This window comes from Triticum aestivum, chromosome 2D, assembly GCF_018294505.1.
Source record: "Triticum aestivum cultivar Chinese Spring chromosome 2D, IWGSC CS RefSeq v2.1, whole genome shotgun sequence".
NCBI classification, from domain to species: domain Eukaryota; kingdom Viridiplantae; phylum Streptophyta; class Magnoliopsida; order Poales; family Poaceae; genus Triticum; species Triticum aestivum.
In genome coordinates, this window is record NC_057799.1 from 530,492,235 (window position 1) to 530,518,501 (window position 26,267).

General features: G+C 44.1%; 1 pseudogene; it reads right to left on the bottom strand.

Moving 5' to 3' along the window:
* Nucleotides 1-16,777: 16,777 nt before the first annotated feature.
* On the bottom strand, nucleotides 16,778-22,881 carry LOC123055890 (uncharacterized; annotated as a pseudogene).
* Nucleotides 22,882-26,267: the final 3,386 nt, after the last annotated feature.

Sequence of the window (26,267 nt, forward strand, 5' to 3'; positions counted from 1 at the left end):
GACAAGTTTGTCGTGGTCTATCTGGATGATATCCTTGTATATTCCAAGAATAAAGAAGAACATGCTGAACACCTTCGACTTATTCTGGAAAAGCTTCGAGAACATCAACTATATGCTAAGTATTCCAAGTGTGAATTCTGGCTTCCTGAAGTGACCTATCTTGGGCATGTCATCTCCAAGGATGGTATTGCCGTCAACCCCGAGCGAGTTCAGGCTATTCTCGATTGGACTCCTCCGAAGAATGTCAAACAAGTCAGAAGTTTTCTCGGACTCGCCAGCTATTGCCGTCGATTTGTCAAGAACTTCTCCAAGATCGCGAAGCCCCTGACTAGTCTGCTTCACAAAGGCGTCAAGTTCGATTGGACAGAAAAGTGTCAGGAAAGTTTCCAAGCACTCAAAGACAAACTGACTTCTGCCCCTGTGCTTGCTCCTCCCGATACTAAGAAGGATTTCGTCATTTACTGCGACGCTTCACGACAAGGATTAGGCTGTGTCCTAATGCAAGAGCGCCGAGTGATTGCTTATGCCTCTCGTAAGTTGCGCCCTCACGAAGAGAACTACCCAGTTCATGACCTCGAGCTTGCTGCTGTCATACATGCACTAAAATAGTGGCGACATTACCTTATTGGTAATCGTTGCGAGATCTTCACCGACCACCAAAGTCTGAAGTACCTGTTTACTCAGCCAGATTTGAACCTCCGTCAGCAGAGATGGATGGAGATCATAGCAGACTTTGACATGGGCATTTATTATACACCAAGCAAGGCTAATGTAATGGCTGATGCTTTGAGCCGCAAGTCATATTGCAATCACCTCGAGGTTCGAAAAGTTCAGCCTTCGCTTGTTGAAGAATTCAGAAAGCTGAACCTCCATATTGTTCCTCCGGGTGCACTCGCTCCCCCTCCTAAGGAGTTTCGCAAGATGAACCTCTGAGTTGTTTCCCGGGGTTCTCTCAATACCCTAGCTGTCGAACCAGATCTCTTGGACTCCATCAAGAGAATGCAGGGATATGACTCTCAAGTTGAGAAGATTAAACGTTACCTCGCAGAAGGAAAGCCCTCATTCTTCATTGTTGCTGATGATGGCACTTTGTACTTCAAAGGCCGCCTAGTGGTGCCGTGTAAGGAGAAAAACCTGGATATGACTAAGGAGGTTATGAAAGAAGCTCATGACACTCCATTGTCTATACATCCCGGTAGTACCAAGATGTACCAAGACATTCGACAGAGATTCTGGTGGTCAAATATGAAGCAAGACATTGCTCGTTATGTTGCTGAATGTGACGTTTGCCGTCGTATCAATGCAGAACATCAAAGGCCTGCTGGAACTCTGCAACCTATCTCTATTCCGGAATGGAAATGGGACCATGTTGAAATGGACTTCGTCACTGGATTTCCCAAATCGCAGAAAGCTAATGATGCCATTCTTGTTATCATTGACCGGCTTTCCAAAGTTGCACACTTTCTGGCCGTCAAAGAAACGATCACTGCTAGTCAGCTGGCAACTCTCTATATGTCCAGAATTGTTTCACTCCACGGTATCCCTTTCGTTATCAGCTCAGACCGTGGCAGCTTATTCACTTCAAGATTCTGGGCAAGTTTCCAAGAAGCTATGGGAACTCATCTATCTTTCAGCACTGCTTTTCACCCTCAGTCTCGGGGACAAGTTGAATGCGTCAATCAAGTTCTCGAAGACATGCTTCGAGCTTGTGTCATTTCCTTTGGCAAGAAATGGGAAGAATCTCTACCGTATGCTGAGTTCTCCTACAACAATAGCTTTCAAGCTAGTCTGAAGATGGCTCCCTTCGAAGTGTTATATGGACGAAAGTGCCGAACCCCTCTGAACTGGTCAGAAACTGGGGAACGTCCACTCTTCGGTCCGGATATTATCCAACACGCCGAAGAACAAGTCCGCGTCGTTTGCGAGAATCTCAAGACTGCTCAGTCACGTCAAAAGAGTAATTATGACCGTCATCATAAAGACATGGTCTATCAACCTGGTGAAAAGGCTTATCTTCGGGTCACACCAATGAAGGGTGCACACCGCTTCGGGATCAAGGGCAAGCTAGCTCCTCGCTATATTGGTCCTTTCACTATTCTCGAAAGGCGTGGAAAAGTGGCATACCAGTTGGAACTACCATCGAACCTTTCTCAGGTTGACGATGTGTTCCACGTGTCACAACTCCGCCGCTGCTTCAAGGACCAATCCGAGCAGTGGATCATGAAGTGCTCGAGTTGCAACAGGACCTCTCCTATAAAGAGCATCCGGTCCGCATTCTCGACCAAGCTGAACGCCGCACACGTCAGAAGGTGATCAAGTTCCTCAAGGTCCAATGGTCGCATCACTCTGAAGACGAAGCCTCCCCACTCGCCGTGAAAAGGTGAAATCCTTATCCCTTTATAAAGGCTGCGAATATCAAGCGCCTCCCCACTCGCCTTAAAACTTGCCTATTCCCCAAGGGTCGTGCAGACGGCGCGGTTGGATCACCCACGCCCATATTGATGAGAATCCCGCAATAAGGGGACATGATCTCTGCTTCGACAAGACGTGCCAATAAAACCGCATCTTAAAACGTGGAGCAGGAGGCTAAAAAACAAACGGTTCGAAATAATGACCGGGCGGCGACGTGATGTCACACTGCAAAAGTTGTCAGTAGATTGAACTCGTGAAATATTATTCTCTCTACGAGTGTGTGGAACTTGTTTTGCAGAGCCGGACACGTTTGCTGTATTCGAAGGCTGTTTTGGAGTATCCGGAGGAGGAACCCGCCTTGCAATGCCGAAGACAATCTGCGCGCCGGACACATCTTCATTGAAGCCTGGTTCAGGGGCTACTGAGGGAGTCCTGGATTAAGGGGTGCTCAGGCATCCGGCCTATATGACATGGGCCGGACTGATGGGCTACGAAGATACAAGACATAAGACTTCTTCCCATGTCCGGATGGGACTCTCCTTTGTGTGGATGGCAAGCTTTGCGTTCGGATATGTAGATTCCTTCCTCTGTAAACTGACTTTGTACAACCCTAGTCCCCTCCGGTGTCTATATAAACCAGAGAGTTTAGTCCGTAGAGGCAATCATAATCATATCAGCTAGACTTCTAGGGTTTAGCCATTACGATCTCATGGTAGATCAACTCTTGTAATCCTCATATTCATCAAGATCAATCAAGCAGGAAGTAGGGTATTACCTCCATTAAGAGGGTCCGAACCTGGGTAAACATCGTGTCCCCCGCCTCCTGTTACCATCGACCTTAGACGCACAGTTCGGGACCCCTACCCGAGATCCGCCGGTTTTGACACCGACACCCGTGCCACCGAGAAAGTGAATACAATGTGGGTACTCGTCTCCGGGACATTACAAAGTGCTCACAAGCAATTGCCCGGTCTGTGTCGCTTAAGTACCTCTGTCCAAGAGGGTAAGCTGTCACGCAACAGCTGCCACGCGAAGATTTTGATTTTTAACGGCACTTGTGCCTTACACAGTGGGGATGGCCAATGTATTGCCGGCGATCGGCATAGCGCTTGGTATGCCTGATACGTCTCCAACGTATCTATAATTTTTTATTGTTCCATGCTATATTATATTCTGTTTTGGATGTTTAATGGGCTTTATTATACACTTTTATTTTATTTTTGGGACTAACCAATTAACCGGAGGCCCAACCCAAATTGCTGTTTTTTTGCCTATTTCAGTGTTTCGCAGAAAAAGAATATCAAAAGGAGTCCAAACGGAATGAAACCTTCGGGAACGTGATTTTCGGAACAAACGTGATCCAGAGGACTTGGAGTCTACGCCAAGAAATCAACGAGGAGAGCACGAGGCAGGGGGGCGCGCCTAGCCCCCAGGCGCGCCCTCCACCCTCGTGGGGCCCACGTTGCTCCACCGACGTACTTCTTCCTCCTATATATACCTACGTACCCCCAAACCATCAGAGGCATCCACGAAAACCTAATTCCACCGCCGTGTAACGCCCGGATAGTTATGCTACAGTAATCCCAAGCTATGATGGCATGTCACCGCATTTACTGTTGTTAACCTTAAGTTGATTCAATCACTTTCGGTTTCGATTTTCAAACTTAAATGAAACGGCAAAAGTAAATAAAGAAAAGGAGAAATCAAACAAAAAATAGAAGGGGCCGCAAGCCCCCTGCCCACCGGGGCCTCGGCCAACCGGCCCAACCCAGCTGGCCGGCCCAGCCGCCTCCCCTTAAGCCAACCCGAGCCCTATCCCCTCGTCCACCCCACAACCCCCACTCCCCCGCACGATCTCCCCCACTCCCCTCGATCTCTCCCATGCCTCTCTCCCCTTCCCCCATCTGGATCGGGGAAGAGGAGCCAGATCCTGCGCCGCTCCGCGCCCCTGACGCCGCTGCCCTTCCCCGGCGCCACCTCGCTGAGCGCTGCCCCGCCCCGCTCCGCGTCGCCTCGCCTCCTCACCTCTCCCTCGTCGGCTCCGTCGAGCCTCGCCGACCCGTTCGACTACAACGGGGGTGAGCCCCATCCGCCCTCCTCTCTCTGCCCCCTACGCATCGCCGTCGCCGCCGTTCATGCTCACTGCCCGGTGGCCACGCCCGCACCTCGCCCGCGCGTCCCGCGTGCCCTGGCCTGCTGCCGCCCCGCGCTCCGACCGAGCCCGCCTCGTCGCGCGCACAGCTCCCCACCGTCTGCTCCGGTCGCGCTCCCGGTCGCTCCCGCCTTCCCCGCGCGCGCCCGCAGGCACCTCCCCCACTCGCGTCTGTCGTTGCTGGCGCCGCCCGCTGTGACCGCAAGCCGCGCCCGCCGCCGGCGAACGCCCTCGCCGCCACGCGCCCCGCTCACCTGCCGCAGCTCCCGCGGCCGGCCGCGCCCCCTGGCCGCGCCGCGCCAGTGCCTCTGCTGCCTCGTCGAGGCCATGGCCTTCCCCGTGCCCGGGTTCGCCCCTCTTCGGGTGCACGCACGCCCGCACCCGTGCGCCCGCTAAGCCACTAGGCCTATGACAGAAGGGGCCCACGCCCCAGTAGTTAACAAAAAAACGAAATTAAAATTTATTAAAATAATTAAATATTAATTAATTAATTAACGAGAACCTGCTTAATTAAACTAGACAATGACAATTGGGCCCCACTGCCCCTTTGACCAGTCAACCCGGTCAGAGTTGACTGTTGACCCTGCTGACATCATGATGACGTCATGCTGATGCAGTAAACTTATTTTCATTTTAAATTTAACTTGCAGAATGTCTTTAAAACTTCGGAAAATCATAGGAATTAAACCGTAGCTCGGATCGAAAAAACTTTCTACATCAAAGTTCCTCAGATCGACGAGACGAATCCGAATACGCGATCCGTTCATCCGCCACACATCCCTAGCATAGCGAACATGCAACTTTCCCCCTCCGTTTCATCTGTCCGAAAAATGCAAACTTGGGAAAACTTTCCCGGATGTTTCCCCCCTTCCACGGTACGGCGTAGCACCGCGGTAGAACACCTCTAGCACCGCTTATTGTCTTGTCATGCATCTGTTTGCTCTGTATTTACTGTTTCTTCCCCCTCTTCTCTCCGGTAGACCCCGAGACTGCCGCTGTGATCGACTACGTCGACGACGACCCCTTCTTCTTGTCTGAGCAACCAGGCAAGCCCCCCCTTTGATCATCCTGATATCGCCCTTTCCATTATCTCATGCTTGCATTAGATTTTGCTACTGTTATTGATTGCTCCTATTCTGATGCATAGCCTGCTTTTGTAACCTGCTTATTGTTACCTACCTGCTTGTCCAAAACTGCTTAGTATAGGTTGGATAGTGATCCATCAGTGACCTCCACCATGTCCTTGTTGCCCCTGCTTCATCATCGACGACTCGAGCTACATGATCGACGACCAGAGCCCGACACCGCACATCACATCACGCCCCTTTTGTTGCTCGACTCTACAGAGCTTCTACCGAGTGCCGAGGGTGATCCCTCATAACGCACTCCTGATGATAATTCTGTAGTGTAGCTATTCGGTCGTGGTCATCGAGGGTGATTTCCTCTTTCACCATTCCCGATACGGCTCTGTCGTGCAACACCTCAAGTGTGAACCTCGAGGGTGGTCCCTCTTACATTCACCTTGATGATTACATTGAGTGGAATCCTCCGGGGGTGATTCCTCGGGTTTTCCCCTTGATGTCTGGACACACGGTTACCTTGACTTTACTTGAGACCTTGGTGGAAGTCGGGCGGGCCCGGCGAGCACCCGCAAGATGTTTACGAGGCGCGACCGGGAAGTCAGGCAGCCCTCGAGTGGGCTGGGCTTGCCCTTGCCGTATTTCCTCGAGACGGGGTGACGGGGTCACATTATCGTGAGTCTCTGCTCGTCTCCGCAAGCTAATAATACACTATGGTTTGGGTATTTGTTCTGAGTTGGCCTCTGGCCTTTACGCACTAACCACCACGCGAGAATAGTTATGGGCCTCGACGTCGCAGTATCAGCCAAAGCTTTGTCAGACGTCCAGCTCAGCATTGCGGCACGGCTGGGCTGGCACCCCAGAGGTGGTGCCTAGGTCCACCCTGCATGTAACGACCCGGAGTGCTACGGGCGATGGGCCCAGACCCCGAAGTGCTTAGGATGTAGACCGGCGAGGACCTCTGTGGTGAGCCTAGGTAGGGCTACGACATGTTGATCTTCCGAGGCCGGGCATTGTCCCCAGAAAGGTGTGTCCGGCCAGAGTGATCGAGCGTGTTGGAAAACGTGGTGCACCCCTGCAGGGAAGATCTTTATTCGAATACCGTGTCCACGGTAATGGACGTTCAGACTTATATCTTGATCTAATACAACTAGAAATGGATACTTAAGTTATGTGGCTCCGGGATTGCTTTCTCGCAGGGAGTCGAGGAAGGATCTCTGGGCATTATTGTTACAACATGCTTGATAATTAAACTGCTATTCTTTACTCTTCTTTATGCTGCAAGATGCTTGGAGCTGCTTGAAGATGCTAGTCTTCGATAGGCTAGGACTTCCCCCCTATTCTGGCATTCTGCAGTTCAGTCAACAGATACAACCCTTTCATTTGATACCAAGGCATACTTAGTTTAGATCTGATGCTTGCGAGTACTTTGGATGAGTACTCATGGTTGCCTTCCTTCCCCTTTTCCCCTTCTTTCTTCTTTCTGGTTGTTGCAACCAGATGGTGGATCCCTGAAGCCAGATGCCACCGCCGACGGATACTACTACATGGAGGCCACCGAAGACCAGGAGTAGTTAGGAGGTCGATCGTGTTGCTTTTGTGCTAGCCTTCTTAAGGCATCCTTGTCTAACTTATGTCTATACTCAGATATTGTTGCTTCCGCTGACTCTTGTGTATCAAGCTTGTATTCGAGCCCTCGAGGCCCCTAGCTTGTAATATGAAGCTTGTATTATTTCATTTTGTGTCTAGAGTTGTGTTGTGATATCTTCCCGTGAGTCCCTGATCTTGATCGTACACAGTTTCATGTATGATTAGTGTACGGTCGAATCGGGGGCGTCACACCGCAACCTTCTGTACCCGTGAGATCCCATCTTGGGGCCTTTTCCGGCGTCCTGCCGGAGGGGGCATTGATCACGGTGGGCTTCTACATCAACACCATAGCCTCTCCGATGATGTGTGAGTAGTTTACCTCAGACCTTCGTGTCCATAGTTATTACCTAGATGGTTTCTTCTCTCTCTTTGGATCTCAATACAAAGTTCTCCTCGATTCTCTTGGAGATCTATTCGATGTAATCTTCTTTTGCGGTGTGTTTGTCAGGACCGATGAATTGTGGGTTTATGATCAAGTTTATCTATGAACAATATTTGAATCTTCTCTGAATTTTTTTATGTATGATTGGTTATCTTTGCAAGTCTATTTGAATTATCAGTTTGGTTTGGCCTACTAGATTGATCTTTCTTGCAATGGGAAAAGTGCTTAGCTTTGGGTTCAATCTTGCGGTGTCCTTTCCCAGTGACAGCAGGGGCAGCAAGGCACGTATTGTATTGTTGCCATCGAGGATAACAAGATGGGGTTTATATCATATTGCATGAGTTTATCCCTCTACATCATGTCATCATACTTAAAGCGTTACTCCGTTCTTATGAACTTAATACTCTAGATGCATGCTGGATAGCGATCGATGTGTGGAGTAATAGTAGTAGATGCAGGCAGGAGTCAGTCTACTTGTCGCGGACGTGATGCCTATATACATGATCATACCTAGATATTATCATAACTATGCTCAATTCTATCAATTGCTCGACAGTAATTTGTTCACCCACCGTAATACTTATGCTCTTGAGAGAAGCCACTAGTGAAACCTATGGCCCCCGGGTCTATTCTCCATCAATTAATCTTCCAACACTTAGCTATTTTTATTGTCGTTTATTTTACTTTGCATCTTTATCATAAAAATACCAAAAATATTATCTTATCATATCTATTAGATCTCACTCTCGTAAGATTGACAACCCCTTTATCGCGTTGGTTGCGAGGTTCTTATTTGTTTGTGTATGTGCGAGGGACTTGAGCGTGGTCTCCTACTGGATTGATACCTTGGTTCTCAAAAACCGAGAGAAATACTTACGCTACTTTACTGCATCACCCTTTCCTCTTCAAGGGAAAACCAACGCAGTGCTCAAGAGGTAGCAAGAAGGATTTCTGGCACCGTTGCCGGGGAGATTCGCGCCAAGTCAAGTCAACTCAAGACATACCAAGTACCCATCACAAACTCTTATCCCTCGCATTACAATATTTGCCATTTGCTTCTGATTTTCCTCTCCCCCACTTCACCCTTGCTGTTTTATTCGCCCTCTCTTTCTGTTCGCCTCTTTTTTGCTTGCCTCTTGTTTGCTCGTGTGTTGGATTGCTTGCTTGTCACTATGGCTCAAGACAATACCAAATTGTGTGACTTTACCAATACCAACAACAATGATTTTCTTAGCACTCTGATTGCTTCTCTTACCGATGCTGAGTCTTGTGAAATTAATGCTGCTTTGTTGAATCTTGTCATGAAAGATCAATTCGCCGGCCTTCCTAGTGAAGATGCCGCTACCCATCTAAATATCTTTGTTGATTTGTGTGATATGCAAAAGAAGAAAGATGTGGACAATGATATTGTTAAATTGAAGCTATTTCCTTTTTCGCTTAGAGATCATGCTAAAGCTTGGTTTTCGTCTTTGCCTAAAAATAGTATTGATTCATGGAATAAGTGCAAAGATGCTTTTATCTCTAAGTATTTTCCTCCCGCTAAAATCATCTCTCTTAGAAACGATATCATGAATTTTAAGCAACTTGATCATGAACATGTTGCACAAGCTTGGGAGAGGATGAAATTAATGATACGTAATTGCCCTACACATGGTTTGAATCTTTGGATGATTATACAAACATTTTATGCCGGATTGAATTTTGCTTCTAGAAATCTTTTATATTTGGCCGCAGGAGGCACTTTTATGGAAATCACTTTAGGAGAAGCTACTAAACTCCTAGATAATATTATGGTTAATTATTCTCAATGGGACAATGAAAGATCTACTAATAAAATAGTGCATGCAATAGAAGAAATTAATGTTTTGAGTGGAAAGATGGATGAAATTATGAAATTATTTGCTACTAAAAGTGTTTCTTCTGATCCTAATGATATGCCTTTGTCTACTTTGATTGAGAATAATAATGAATCTATGGATGTGAATTTTGTTGGTAGGAATAATTTTGGTAACATCGCGTATAGAGGAAACTTTAATCCTAGGCCATTCCCTAGTAATTCCTCTAATAATTATGGTAATTCCTACAACAATTCTTATGGAAATTTTAATAAGATGCCTTCTAAATTTGAGACTAGTGTTAAGGAGTTTATGAATTCACAAAAGAATTTTAATGCTTTGCTTGAAGAAAAATTGCTTAAAGTTGATGAATTGGCTAGGAACGTTGATAGAATTTCTCTTGATGTTGATTCTTTGAAACTTAGATCTATTCCACCTAAGCATGATATCAATGAGTCTCTCGAAGCCATGAGAATTTCCATTGGTGAGTGCAAAGAAAGAACCGCTAGGATGCGTGCTAAGAAAGATTGCTTTGTGAAAGCATGTTCTTCTAATTTTTATGAGAATAAAGATGAAGATCTAAAATTTATTGATGTGTCTCCTATTAAATCTTTGTTTTGCAATATGAACCTTGATAATGATGGGACTCAATATGAGCCACCTTTACTTAGAAGGCGTTCCAAAAATTTGGAGTTTTTAGATCTTGATGCAAAAATTGGTAAAAGTGGGATTGAAGAGGTCAAAACTTTAGAAATCAATGAACCCACTATTTTGGAATTAAAGGAATTTAATTATGATAATTGCTCTTTGATAGATTGTATTTCGTTGTTGCAATCTGTGCTAAATTCTCCTCATGCTTATGGTCAACATCAAGCTTTTACCAAACATATCGTTGATGCTTTAATGCAATCTTATGAAGAAAAACTTGAGTTGGAAGTTTCTATCCCTAGAAAACTTTATGATGAATGGAACCTACTATTAAAATTAAAATTAAAGATCATGAATGCTATGCTTTGTGTGATTTGGGTGCTAGTGTTTCCACAATTCCAAAAACTTTGTGTGATTTGTTAGGTTTCCGTGAATTTGATAATTGTTCCTTGAACTTGCACCTTGCGGATTCCACTATTAAAAAACTTACGGGAAGAATTAATGATGTTCTTATTGTTGCAAATAGGAATTATGTGCCCATAGATTTTATTGTTCTTGATATAGATTGCAATCCTTCATGTCCTATTATTCTTGGTAGACCTTTTCTTAGAACGATTGGTGCAATTATTGATATGAAGGAAGGGAATATAAGATTCTAATTTCCGTTAAGGAAAGGCATGTAACACTTCCCTAGAAATAAAATAAAATTACCTTATGAATCTATTATGAGAGCCACTTATGGATTGCCTACCAAAGATGGCAATACATAGATCTATCCGTGTTTTTATGCCTAGCTAGGGGCGTTAAACGATAGCGCTTGTTGGGAGACAACCCAATTTTATTTTAGTTTTTTGCTTTTTGCTTCTGTTTAGGAATAAATATTTGGTCTAGCCTCTGGTTAGATTTGTTTTTATGTTTTAATTAGTGTTTGTGCCAAATTAAACCTATAGGATCTTCTTGGATGATAGTTATTTGATCTTGCTGAAAATTCCAGAAACTTTCTGTTCACGAAAACAATTGTAACAAATTACCAGAACGTGATATAATATTGATTCCAATTGCGGCAGATCAATAAACAAATTATTTAGGTCGTCCTATTTTGTCTGAATTTTTAGAGTTCCAGAAGTTTGCGTTAGTTACAGATTACTACAGACAGTTCTGTTTTTGACAGATTCTGTTTTTCGTGTGTTGTTTGCTTATTTTGATGAATCTATGGCTAGTAAAATAGTTTATCAACCATAGAGAAGTTGGAATACATTAGGTTTAACACCAATATAAATAAAGAATGAGTTCATTACAGTACCTTCAAGTGGTGTTTTGTTTTCTTTCGCTAACGGAGCTCACGAGATTTTCTGTTAAGTTTTGTGTTGTGAAGTTTTCAAGTTTTGGGTAAAAGATTTGATGGATTATGGAACAAGGAGTGGCAAGAGCCTAAGCTTGGGGATTCCCATGGCACCCCAAGATAATCTAAGGACACCTAAAAGCCAAAGCTTGGGGATGCCCCGGAAGGCATCCCCTCTTTCGTCTTCATCCATCGGTAACTTTACTTGGAGCTATATTTTTATTCACCACATGATATGTGTTTTGCTTGGAGCGTATTGTATGATTTGAGTCTTTGTTTGTTAGTTTGCCACAATCATCCTTGCTGTACACACCTTTTGAGAGAGACACACTTGAGTCGGAATTTGTTAGAATACTCTATGTGCTTCACTTATATCTTTTGAGCTATGTAGTTTTTGATCTAGTGCTTCACTTATATCTTTTAGAGCACGGTGGTGGATTTGTTTTATAGAAACTATTGTTCTCTCATGCTTCACTTATATTATTTTGAGAGTCCTACAAAACAGCGTAGTAATTTGCTTTAATTATGATAGGCATTCAAGATTACTAAAAAAATTCTTATGAGTGTGTTGAATACTATGAGAAGTTTGATGCTTGATAATTGTTTTGAGATATGAAGATGGTAATATTAGAGTCATGCTAGTTGAGTAGTTGTGAATTTGAGAAATACTTGTGTTAAAGTTTGTGATTGTCGTAGCATGCACGTATGGTGAACCGTTATGTGATGAAGTCGGAGCATGATTTATTTATTGATTGTTTTCCTTATGAGTGGCGGTCGGGGACGAGCGATGGTCTTTTCCTACCAATCTATCCCCCTAGGAGCATGCGCGTAATAGTTTGCTTTGATAACTTGTAGATTTTTGCAGCAAGTATATGTGTTCTTTATGACTAATGTTGAGTCCATGGATTATACGCACTCTCATCCTTCCACAATTGCTAGCCTCTCTAATACCGCGCACTTTTCACCGGTATCATACACCCACCATATACCTTCCTCAAAACAGCCACCATACCTATCATGGCATTTCCATAGCCATTCCGAGATATATTGCGATGTAACTTACCACCGTTCCGTTTGCTATGACACGCTCCATCATTGTCATATTGCTTTGCATGATGATGTAGTTGACATCGTATTTGTGGCAAAGCCACCGTTCATAATTTTTATACATGTCACTCTTGATTCATTGCATATCCCGGTACTCCGCCGGAGGCACCCACATAGAGTCATATTTTGTTCTAAGTATTGAGTTGTAATTCTTGAGTTGTAAAGAAAATAAAAGTGTGATGATCATCATTATTAGAGTATTGTCCCAAGTGAGGAAAGGATGATGGAGACTATGATTTCCCCATAAGTCGGGATGAGACTCCGGACTAAAAAAAGAAAGGCCATAAAAAAAAGAAGAGAAAAGGCCAAAGACAAAAATTGAGAGAAAAAGAGAGAAGGGACAATGCTACTATCCTTTTACCACACTCGTGCTTCAAAGTAGCACCATGATCTTCATGATAGAGAGTCTCCTATGATATCACTTTCATATACTAGTGGGAAATTTTCACTATAGAACTTGGCTTGTATATTCCAATGATGGGCTTCCTCAAAATGCCCTAGGTCTTCTTGAGCAAGCAAGTTGGATGCACACCCACTTAGTTTCTTTTGTTGAGCTTTCATATACTTATAGCTCTAGTGCATCCGTTGCATGGCAATCCCTACTCACTCACATTGATATCCATTGATGGGCATCTCCATAGCCCGTTGATACGCCTAATTGATGTGAGACTATCTTCTCCCTTTTTTGTCTTCTCCACAACCACCATTCTATTCCACATATAGTGCTATGTCCATGGCTCACGCTCATGTATTGCGTGAAGATTGAAAAGTTTGAGAACACCAAAAGTATGAAACAATTGCTTGGCTTGTCATCGGGGTTGTGCATGATTAAATACTTTGTGTGATGAAGATAGAGCATAGCCAGACTATATGATTTTGTAGGGATAACTTTCTTTGGCCATGTTATTTTGAGAAGACATAATTGCTTAGTTAGTATGCTTGAAGTATTATTATTATTTTTATGTCAATATTAAAATTTTGTCTTGAATCTTTCGGATCTGAACATTTATACCACAATTAAGAAAATTACATTGAAAATTATGCCAAGTAGCATTCCACATCAAAAATTATGTTTTTATCATTTACCTACTCGAGGACGAGAAGGAATTAAGCTTGGGGATGCTTGATACGTCTCCAACATATCTATAATTTTTTATTGTTCCATGCTATATTATATTCTGTTTTGGATGTTTAATGGTCTTTATTATACACTTTTATATTATTTTTGGGACTAACCTATTAACTAGAGGCCCAGCCCAAATTGCTGTTTTTTGCCTATTTCAGTGTTTCGCAGAAAAAGAATATCAAACGGAGTCCAAACGGAATGAAACCTTCGCGAACGTGATTTTCAGAACAAACGTGATCCAGAGGACTTGGAGTCTACGTCAAGCAATCAACGAGGAGAGCACGAGGCAGGGGGCGCGCCTACCCCCCCCCCCCCCCGGCGCGCCCTCCACCCTCGTGGAGCCCTTGTTGCTCCACCGACGTACTTCTTCCTCCTATATATACCTACGTACCCCCAAACCATCAGAGGCATCCACGAAAACCTAATTCCACCGCCGCAACCTTCTGTACCCGTGAGATCCCATCTTGGGGCCTTTTCCGGCGTCCTGCCAGAGGGGGCATTGATCAGGGAGGGCTTCTACATCAACACCATAGCCTCTCCGATGATGTGTGAGTAGTTTACCTCAGACCTTCGGGTCCATAGTTATTAGCTAGATGGTTTCTTCTCTCTCTTTGGATCTCAATACAAAGTTCTCCTCGATTCTCTTGGAGATCTATTCGATGTAATCTTCTTTTGCGGCGTGTTTGTCGGGACCGATGAATTGTGGGTTTATGATCAAGTTTATCTATGAACAATATTGAATCTTCTCTGAAATATTTTATGTATGATTGGTTATCCTTGCAAGTCTCTTCGAATTATCAGTTTGGTTTGGCCTACTAGATTGATCTTTCTTGCAATGGGAGAAGTGCTTAGTTTTGGGTTCAATCTTGTGGTGTCCTTTCCCAGTGACAGCAGTGGAAGCAAGGCACATATTGTATTGTTGCCATCGAGGATAACAAGATGGGGTTTATATCATATTGCATGAGTTTATCCATCTACATCATGTCATCATACTTAAAGCGTTACTCCGTTCTTATGAACTTAATACTCTAGATGCATGCTGGATAGCGGTCGATGTGTGGAGTAATAGTAGTAGATGCAGGCAGGAGTCGGTCTACTTGTCGCGGACGTGATGCCTATATACATGATCATACCTAGATATTCTCATAATTATGCTCAATTCTATCAATTGCTCGACAGTAATTTGTTCACCCACCGTAATACTTATGCTCTTGAGAGAAGCCACTAGTGAAACCTATGGCCCCCGGGTCTATTCTCCATCACATTAATCTTCCAACACTTAGCTATTTTTATTGCCGTTTATTTTACTTTGCATCTTTATCATAAAAATACCAAAAAAATATCTTATCATATCTATCAGATCTCACTCTCGTAAGTGACCGTGAAGGGATTGACAACCCCTTTATCGCGTTGGTTGCGAGGTTCTTATTTGTCTGTATAGGTGTGAGGGACTTGAGCGTGGTCTCCTACTGGATTGATACCTTGGTTCTCAAAAACTGAGGGAAATACTTACGCTACTTTACTGCATCACCCTTTTCTCTTCAAGGAAAAACCAACACAGTGCTCAAGAGGTAGCAATGCCGAACTAACGAAAAACTCACCCGAAGGGGAGAGACTCCAGGAGATGCTGTCAGGCGACTGAGACAACGCCAGCGGGACGCCCTCCCTCAGCCTATCCCATTGTAGCACCTCGTCCTGACCAAATGAGCGACGAAACGCGCTGTTCCACTTTCCATCCAGACAGGCCGCGGAGACTAGGATAACCGGGTTAACGCAGATCGCGAAGAGCCTAGGAAAGCTCATGCGCAACGGCTCCTCACCCAGCCAGGGTCAAGCAAAAATTGGGTGTTATTCCCATTACCCACAGAAAAGGTGACGCCCAGATGTATCTCCTCCTTTATTTTCTGGATAGACGTCCAGAATTGAGACCCAGCCAAGCGTGAGCAGGCAAGAGCAGCTCACCCCGCAGGTATTTAGCCGGAATAAGCCGCAGCCACAAACCCCCCTCACCCCGAAGGATCAACCAAACTCACCGCAAACATGAGCGCAACATTCATGTGGCAGGCTGCCGTGATACCTAGCCCACCCCTATCCTTGGGCAAGCAGATATCCGCCCACTTGACCATGTGGTATTTTGGGATGTCTAGCTACGAGGGCTTCGACCTCCCGGCAGTACATGAGGTCGTGCTTGTTGAATAGGTGCAACCGGGTACCACCAGCATGTCTCTTGCTTGGAGCCTCTAGTCCTCCTCTTGCGATTGAGGACATCACGAACGCCGTCGGTACAAGCGAGTGTGGAGGCCCCGACAGGGAGGCGGGGCATGGAGCGACGTTCTCCTGCCTCGTCGCATGAAGGACTCGCCGACCATGGTGACAACGAGGGCACCGCGACACATCAAGGGCAAAGATCGACGCTCCTGGTTGCTGGCCGGTGGCAGACGATGTCTACTAGCCCGTCAATCTCCTGGAGGAAGGGTGAACGCGCATGGTTGCAGCGCCGCCGTTTGAGCTGCCTCGTCATCATCTAACTAGCGACATGCATGTCAGTATGGGCGCGACCCTTGGCGGCGTTGTGCCCTTTGAAGGGAAAACGTCCGTCGCGTCATGACAGCGTGTCATGCAAGAGAAATCCGTTGTGGTCGTTGCGCTCGTGGGCATGGTGATGAAGACTGGGTTGAAGGAGATACGAAGCCTTAACCCCTACTCGGTGCTAGTTGTCGACGAGTGAACGTCGATATCGAAGATCTTTGAGACAAATTTGAGTTGTTCGACTTTGTTTACCCAGGTTTGAACCACCGAGAAGGTGTAACACTATAAGTCCTGCATGATATTCTTGATGTGGTTGTGCGTGAGTGTTCTCTCTTACATGATCTAAAAAAAACATCCCCTATGGCCTTGGTTCCTCCCTGATATATCCCGGGGAGACCACATCGGCATCTACCTCTTCCTAACAAATAAGACTTCAGCAAGCCACATGTTACTTCTGCCATCCGAAACAAGCAATGATATGGAGATTGTGTGACCAATCAAGGGCGTGACTGCATCTAAAAGAGCATGAGTTTCTTTCCCTTGAAGTAACCGTACATAGGCGGCGCGCGGCCAGATTTGGGATCAAAGACCTCATCATCATCATCAGATTTATCCTCATCCACATAGTCAGGATTGCGCCAGCGAGGCATGGGCACAGGCCACCTGCAGTTCAATTCAATGAAATAATTTGTCCAAAACTTAACCCCAGCTTAATATGCATCAGAATACCAACCTGTTTAACTTAGTTTTGTTATCTTCATCCATTTTCCAGAAAGGCGCTCCAGAGGGATCACTATCATTGCCAACTTCACCAAGTTCACTGTCAAACATACCAATAATAAGATTATGCTTCAGCAAGCTTCTTAAAATATTTAGAAAAGAACTTATGTGATATGTACTTGAATACCTTTTTGTCTCAAACGATGCTAGAATTTTGTAAATGTCCACCAATAACAGGAAAGGGGTCCCTATTCTCTTATCATAGAAGTTCATGCCAATAACATCCCCATCAAGACTAACAAGAGGGCCTCCAATCCCAGCCTAGCAAGTTGACATGAACAAGCTGTGATTTTTGTTTTCCAAATATATATTGCTAGCCCACTCGTTCCTACGCAACTATACTTCCCTTTTCCAGAAATACAAGGCGTATTTTGTCTGTCCAAATTCAAGCTTTGACCACTGATTAATCCAGTAGTATCTAGGTTTTGACAAAAAAATTGATTCATATTCCAAAGTACTTTCTCATGGCCATGTTAACTGCCAGCAAAATAATGCAGGGGCATTTACAGTCAAAGCTCGCTTTTGGACAATCAAAATATGCCTTGTAAAAAAACAGAGGAGTATTTATTATCACCACGAAAAAATAGGGAATAAAAAAATACAGGATTACCTTACTGATTTTACACGTGGAAGTTACGAGGAAATCGCAATCGAGTGTGCCTGTCCAGAAAACCAGATCCCCGCTAGTAGCCATTAACATGCCTGATTTGAAGCAGCGCCCTACAGCTGCTACTTTAAAATAAAATCCTTTTTCCAACGAAGCAGAGTATTTGATGGACGAAGAGCAGGGTAATCCTTCACACTGACTAGAGCAACGTTGTAATGTAGACTATAATGTAGTAATTGTAGAAATTATAGGATGGATGGATATTGTGTTGTATGTTATTGATCTGACCCTCATAGGGGTATATATAGAGTACAACGTGCGGTGAGACTTGGAGTACAAGACATGTCATGGTATATTAAAACTAATTCTATCTTCATCTCTCCTTATCTCTAACTAAACACGTTTATATTCTAACATCCCCCCTCAGTCGTAGCGGGAGTGAAGCGGACGAGTACAATTGAATTTGAAGTCTTGTGCTTTCGTCGTCTTCTCTGCTGCGCCATCATCAACTGCGTCTCTGATGGGTCGGCACCTAGGGTGGTGACTGCGTCCCCTTCTGGTGCCTTCCTCTTGTCTCTCCTCTCTTCCCTCCCGCAGTCACAGCGGGAGTGGCGTGAACGCTGGTGACGACGCGGATGCTGTTGACTGGAGTTGTTGCCGATATGTTGCTGTAGACATAGCCATTAATGTCAATGTCGAGGTAGCCAATCATGGTGATGTAGCCATGGTCGAGGTAGTCGTGGTCGATGGTGTGGTCGTCATGGATGATGAGGCCGCACAAAGCCTGGAGGCGCAAAAAAAGCGCTATGACGGAGCTGCAGACGTGGACGATGCACCTTGCGGATGTCAGAGGGTGCCGTCGACGACGAGTCCGCCGGTTTTGCCAAGACCGGAGGAAACCCATCGAGCACACACCGGTTTTGCCAGAACCATGTGGCCGTGTAGGGTCGTCACTGTAGTGACGCCGTGTCGATGCAGTCGTGTTGTCGTGGATGACGCGGTCGATGCCGTCGTCGTGACGCGGTCATTGCCGTCGTCATGGTCGCGTCTTGCAGAAAAGTCTGTCAGAGGACGCTAGGTGTCCATCTTGTGGACAAGGCAGCGACGGTGTGTTGACGAAAATGTTGGTGAAGACCACGTTGATGAAGACCTTGGCGATGAAGTGTCGGCGATGGCGTCGCAGCGGCGTGTCGACGATAATGTGTCGCTTGAAGGCGTCCCTCGCGGCGACCAAGTGTCCATGCCGTGTCGCGCCCGAGAAGGCGTGTGGGTAATGCATGTCGATGTTGCTTCTCGTAGTGTGCTCGGCGATGATCTTGACTTGTAGTCTACAACTCGATGTCGTGGTTCGGCCCGGTGTAGTTCGGCTTGATACAGTGCAGATCGGTCGGTGTGGTCGTTTGCCTTGATGTAGATGACATGTCGGCGCGCAGAACGTCAATGGAGTCGGCGTAGAAGGCTTGGAGAAGGCTCGGACCTGCGGCAGATCAGATCACGATGATCATGTCGATGCGTCTGCGTTTGCAGAAGTGGTCCTCGTATCGGCTCCGGCGCACACCGTGACCTCCAGTTTTGCCCATTGATGTTGCGTTTGCCCCACCGGGAGCACAACTCGGAACCAACCCATGTGGATCGGCATGGAGGAAGGCCGGTGTAGATGGCGTGTACGAACGCCTGGGGCTCGCATGGCCGCTGCTGTCGAGGGGCCCGCTGCAGGATGTACGAACATGCATGGCTATCTTGCCTCCGTTGGTGGATGCATACACCACGGATCGAGGTAGCTTGGAGGCTGGGGGTGTCTAGACGCGGATCGATGAAGTCGCGCTCCGTGGAGCCGTCTAGACGCGAGTCCCGACGGCGCGAGTCGATGTAGATTGGGTCGCGGTCCTGTTGCCCGCCTGGTGTCGACGTAATCCTACGCGGCCGACTGGTGACCGCCGATCATCGCCCGTGGTGTTGACGTAGATCGCGTTGGGAATGGGCAGAGACGCAGGGAACCGGAACCGCTGCTTGCATGCGTTAGCGCGACCCGAGGGTTTGAAGAACTTTCGATCTTACACGCAACAATGGATCTGCACTGATTTTTCACAAAGATTGGAGGGTCCGATTGAGTTTATTTGGTGGCTAAAAGAACTAATCTACTGGATTTCAAAAATTGGAATTGATCTAATTGATTTGGTCTAAACTATGGAACCGACCTGATCTTTTGATCGATCGGGTGCCGCGCCCCGGGGAGAGGAGATTAATCTCCCCGTGGGCGGCGCGCTGCAGAAGTGGTGGAGAAAACCTAGGATCGGCGTCGTGAGACTAACCGCTCTGATACCATGTAGAAATTATAGGATGGATGGATATTGTGTTGTTGTATGTTATTGATCTGACCCTCATAGGGGTATATATAGAGTACAACGTGCGGTGAGACTTGGAGTACAAGACAAGTCATGGTATATTAAAACTAATTCTATCTTCATCTCTCCTTATCTCTAACTAAACACGTTTATATTCTAATAGTAATGTCCCTTCTCTATATTGGCTGTTAAGCAACACTTCAATCTGTAAATAATACAGTGATGAGACTTAAGCATCACCTTAAAAGAACAGTGGCCACAGAACAAGGAGCACCAACCCTCAAGTTTTCAACAATCTTGTTCTCATCACCAGAATTTCTAACCAAGCTTCCTGATGTCAAAATTATCGTAGATCCATTCCATTCAATAAAAAAACCCGTGCATGCAAAATACCTCTTTTCTCCTGCGTACCATGATTCTGGCTATTAGCTAGTTGTAATCAAACCAGAGATGAAATAGTAAATCGCACAATTCTGTAAAATCACCATTAAATGAAGCCAGTGCGACAACATTGCGATTTATGTTAGAAGCACTTTTAGTAAATTTTCTCCAGACACCTTCACCATGTATGTCGCCAAAAGTCTCTTCAAAAGTATCAACTAAAATCATGCCAGCTGGAGAAATATACATTGTAGAATAGTTGTTAGTGGTACATGGTTGCTGTAAAAGGTCAGCAAATTTAGAAGCAGTGACACACCTCCTAACATGGAGGATGGTAACTTAGGGTAACCCATGGAGTCTAGATCTAACTGCTCCTGGTTGAGTAAATCTCCATGTACTGCTGCAACAAGATCAAGTTGTCAGCACTAACATATGCTAATACTATATATGAAAATAAATTCACATAAGTTCTCCACATGATTAGCATGTAACAATAGTTAAATCATGATAACAACCTGAGCAACAGCTAACGTTAGAAGCATGGATGAACATACCCAAGAATGTAGTGTACATAATACTAATGGATAAGATCTAACAATATAAGGGTACAAGTGAAAAGGCTAGACTAGTTGATATACAATAATACAAATGTAAACACTAGATTTGCAGCTTCTAAATAAATGCCATTGCAAACTGCAACAATTTGCAGAATACCACAATGTTGAGCAGTCCCGAGGAGTGCCTGTGTGCTCTCACCTTCTGGATGGCTGTTAGATTTCACACATGTGGGTCTTACTGCAAGAGTGACTAGTTGATTACTGACCAAAATGTAAAATGGACCAAACCAGTGCATTAATACGCAAAATGGTGCCAAAACGACCTACATGGGTAGAATCATAGGCAAGGAATAAGATAGATAGAGGACCCCAAGTCGTGTGAAAAATGACATGATCATAATGGACATTCCAATAAAACATAAAGTTTTCAACATTGGCACAAGAAAGGAAACATGACTAATCTTAGTACAAGAGAATTGTGAATCTGTGATACATCAGATATGCCAAAGGTTGGCAAATATTTTGGTTGAGCTGGCCAAGAAACAAGTTAATATTAAAAGTAAACACTGTGAACAGCAAAACGTAGATGCCAAATAGGCTAAGGAACAACAGTGAATGATCCAGATTGTTGCATGCATATGTTGTCTAGCACGCAAGAAGGCTTACCTTATTAGCTCTTTTATGAGAAGAGCTAACGTAGAATACAGCCAGTGAACACAAGGACATACATCGATAGACATACCTGTAAACCTCTGAAGTTTTTGGCCGTGCAAGACCAGTCTTCTTTTGCTGAGATATCCAGTAATCCTCCAGATGCTTGAGAATTGTGCCCCATGGTAGGAAAACGGCTCTTCTAGTAGTCAGAAAAAGGTTCATGCCAACAACCTTCCCATCAACAGAAAGAAGTGGCCCACCTTCCCAAGTCTAATAACAGAACAAAGGTGACAGGCAACAAGGGTTAAATTTGAACAAAGTGAAGTTGTATAGAACAACAGTTAAATAAAAATAAAAACCATTCTTATTGCCTCCATGCATAAATAAAATGCGCATATCGTCATAAAAGTGTACCTCTGAGATTTTACAATCAAGATCTTCAGCATCCTCAGATACCCTTGAATCACCATCCAATTCCACATTCTTGGCCATTATTTCACCAGAGACACCACGCCCTATAACTACTAATAGCTCACCATGGGGCCGAATTTCTAGTGCAGGTTGGAAAGATCCAACCTGAACATTTTCAAGGAACGCATGGACATTGACAACAGCAAAGTTGCGATCTAAATCAAATTCAGCCATCCCCCCATATAAACTTCATTGCCTTCATGGCGCACTTCAATCTAGAAAAAGATAAGGCAAGAAATAAGCACACAATTATCAGAAGTAAGCAAATCAGTAAAGGATGATTGTTAGCGCCAACCTTCAAGTCATCATGGTCTTTATTCGTACCATTGAGAGCTCTAACCAAACTTGCAGAAGTCAGAAACCTTGTATGGTAGCGCCCCTGGCGTTCCATAGCTATGCCCGAGCATGAAAATAAGACTGTGTCTCCTACAGAAGATCGCAATTTAAATCATTTATATCTGGTTGTGTTTCAATATATTTTGTTGGAAAACTGAGAATACTAAGCACATATAATCACCATTGCACAAAGTAATAGAGGCGACACTTCTAGACAAATATGATATTAGCCCATCACTAAGCCTGGACCGAACACCTTGATCACAGTCCCCAAGGAAACGACCTGGTTGAAGGAAATAAAACATTAAGGCAACTGTGAATAATCAATTAAAGCTCGAAAATGTGGTGTGTGTGGGGGGGGGGGGGGAGGAGTAGCAGAAAAGAGGAAGATCTACCATACTTGAGACCAATGATTCATTCTTGGAAGCTTTTCTACTCTTAGGAAAGCTTCTAGTGAGATGATCACCGCCTCTCTTAGCTTTCCGCATCTTTTTCAAGACTGCAGCAGAACTTTCTTTTAGAAAGTAAAACAATAGGGCAAAATGTGGGGTCATAAGTGGTGAAGCAACAATATAAAACCATAACCGAGAAACTAATCAGGAACGCTAATAATGGCCTTATGTTAGGGTTGCTTGAGACACCAACAATGATAATTTTTTGGTTGGGGGCCCCAAAGAAGCTGGCCGAATAGCATCATTTCTTAGCTCAATTACCAACTATCAACTATAGCATGGAGTGCTGACATGAAAAGGCGTTTGCATTGTTACACCTGATGTCCAACTGTATTTTGCTCCCCCAAAACATACTGTAGGGTTTACCACAATCACAACTGAAGAAAAGAGCTCACTTATACCCCATCTTTTTTGGCGCAGGTTGTTAACCCTGGCAAATTTATTTCATTGATCATGGTTATTTTAGTATTTTGATCATGGCAAATTTAGTTAACAAATCATGACAAATTTTATTTTCTCGTTAATTAACCATGGCAAAAAAAATCATTTTCATCATGGTAAATTTAGTAATTGACCACTACAAATTTAGTTTATACATCATGGCAAATTATAGTTTCATGTATTTTCATGTTAAATTTACTTTAATTTCCAAGACGATGGCAAATTTTTAGTAGATCATCATGGCAATTTGAGTTTACCATGGCAACTTTACAAGACGATGTCAAAATTTTCTTACCATGGCAAATTCACTAGACGTCGCACAGCAAATTCACAAACATGCCCATGGCAAGTTTCTTTTTTTCAAGCCGATGTCAAACTTTTCTTGCCATGGCAACTTTATTTTTTCAAGACGATGTCAAACTTTTCTTACGATGGATTTTTTTAGTGAATTTGCCATGGCAAAATTCACTAGATGCCCCACGGAAAATTGACTAACATGCCCATGGCAAGTTTCTATTTTCAAGCTGATGTCAAACTTTTTCTTGCCATGGCAACTTTCTTTTTTCAAGACGATGTCAAACTTTTATTACCATGGCAAATTTTTCATGCAAATTCACTAGATGTCCCACGGAAAATTCACTAACATGCCCATGGCAAGTTTCTTTTTTCAAGCCGATGTCAAACTTTTCTTGCCATGGCAACTTTGTTTTTTCAAGACGATGTCAAACTTTTCTTACGATGGATTTTTTTAGTGAATTTGCCATGGCAAAATTCACTAGATGCCCCACGGCAAATTCACTAACATGCCCATGGCAAGTTTCTCTTTTTAAGCCGATGTCAAACTTTTTATTGCCATGTCAACTTTCTTTTTTCAAGACGATGTCAAACTTTTATTACCATGGCAAATTTTTTTAGCAATTTTTTCATGCAAATTCACTAGATGTCCCACGGAAAATTCACTAACATGCCCATGGCAAGTTTCTTTTTTCAAGCCGATGTCAAACTTTTCTTGCCATGGCAACTTTCTTATTTCAAGATGATGTCAAACGTCACTAGATGTCCCACGGCAAATTCACTAACATGCCCATGGCAAGTTTCTTTTTTCAAGCCGATGTCAAACTTTTCTTGCCATGGCTACTTTCTTTTTTCAAGACGATTTCAAACGTCACTAGATGCCCCACGGCAAATTCACTAACATGCCCATGGAAACTTTCTTCTTTCAAGACGATGTCAAACTTTTCTTACCACGGCAATTTTTTAGTGAATTTGCATGGCAAAATTCACTAGATGTCCCACGGAAAATTCACTAACATTCCCATGGCAAGTTTCTTTTCTTCAACCCGATGTCAAACTTTTCATGCCATGGCAACTTTTTTTTTCTAGACGATGTCAAACTTTTCTTACCGTGGCAATTTTTTTAGTGAATTTGCCATGGCAAATTTACGTAAATTCCCATGGCAATTTTTTATTTTTATTGCCATGGCAAGTTTTACTTGTTTTACTTTTTATTTGCCATGGCTAATTTACCTTTATTAACATGGAAAATTTACCTAAATTCCCATGGCAATTTTAACTTTTATTGCCATGGCAAGATTTACTATTTATTTGACCTGTGTTAACATGGCTGATTTTACTTTTTTTGCCATGTCAAATATATGCAAATTTTAATATGATTTTGGTTATGATCATGGCAATTTTAACTATATGCACCATGGCCATCTTTTCTTCCTTTTTGCAGCATGGCAAATTTCTTTTGCACGGGACCATGGCAAATTAAGTAACATTTTTGCCTTTGTTCAGATTCACCATCACAATTTTTGTACTAAATTTTCTTTTTTTATCGTGCATGTTTTATTTTGGTAACGTATTGAACGTAGCCATTTTTTGTGCGTCTCAGTTGGCAATTAATCACTCATTGTAAATCCTAATGCAGTATCATTGTCTGAATTTTCTGTATTATACAGTTTTTTCTCTACTAGTTTTACATCTGTCTAAATTTTCTCTATATTTTTGGTGCAAAGGGTTTTTTGTTTGGGCCAGGAAGCTAGTATTGGGCCTGTCTGGTCAAGCGTTCGTGCTCAGAGGCTGTTCCTATCGAACAGAACAGTTTGGTCGATGGCTACTCCCGTGCCGAACGATACGTTCGGGCTGGTGCCTCCCCAGACCGTCGGCCGTTATCGACGTCCTAGTCCATTGCACAACTCTATATACTTCAAATTATTCTATTTCCTCCACCAAATTCGTGCAGATCTAAAGATAATCCAAGAAGGCAAGTTACCTTCTTTTTGGGCAGCACAAGAGGCTGACCAGCGTCAGCTTGGGTGCCTTGGCTCGTCCCGTACTCCCATGGGCTGCGGTTCAACGGCGGGATCTTGTACAGTCGGTGAACGTACGAGGCGGGGCAGACACCGTGAGGCTGGGCCGGCTCGTGGAAGGAAGGACGAGCCTCCACAGGCGACGAGGAGGGGCTGATTTTCAATGGCGGCGAGGTGGCTCGAGCGCCGGCGGCGGCGAAACCTTTTTATTTGATGGCAGGAGACGGCTCCAGAGTTGTTGAGGGCTACGCTGGTTTCTCCAGTCCGTGGGAGGCCCAAATAAGGGGATCAGCGGCCTCATATTTTTTACCATTACAAATTAAATGTTTTTCTTCGCTCAAAAAAAAATTAAATGTTTTCCATGACAAATTATATTGTTTGACGATGGCAAGTTTAGTTGACGAGCAAGATAAATTCGTCTTAGTTTATTATTATTTAAAAAAAATCGAGCTTGCAAATTAAATTTTCCATCATCGCGCCAATATAAATTTCCATGCCTAAAAAGAAAAAGTTGGCCACCCTAAAATACTTGCAGACTGCTCCAATTGGCACAAGATGTCCCTTCAATCGCTTCGTGCATTTCCCCAGGAAGCCAAATAATTTGGCACACTTTCTTGCGAAACATGTTTATGATTTGAATTTGATGTATTGGTGGGATGATGACCC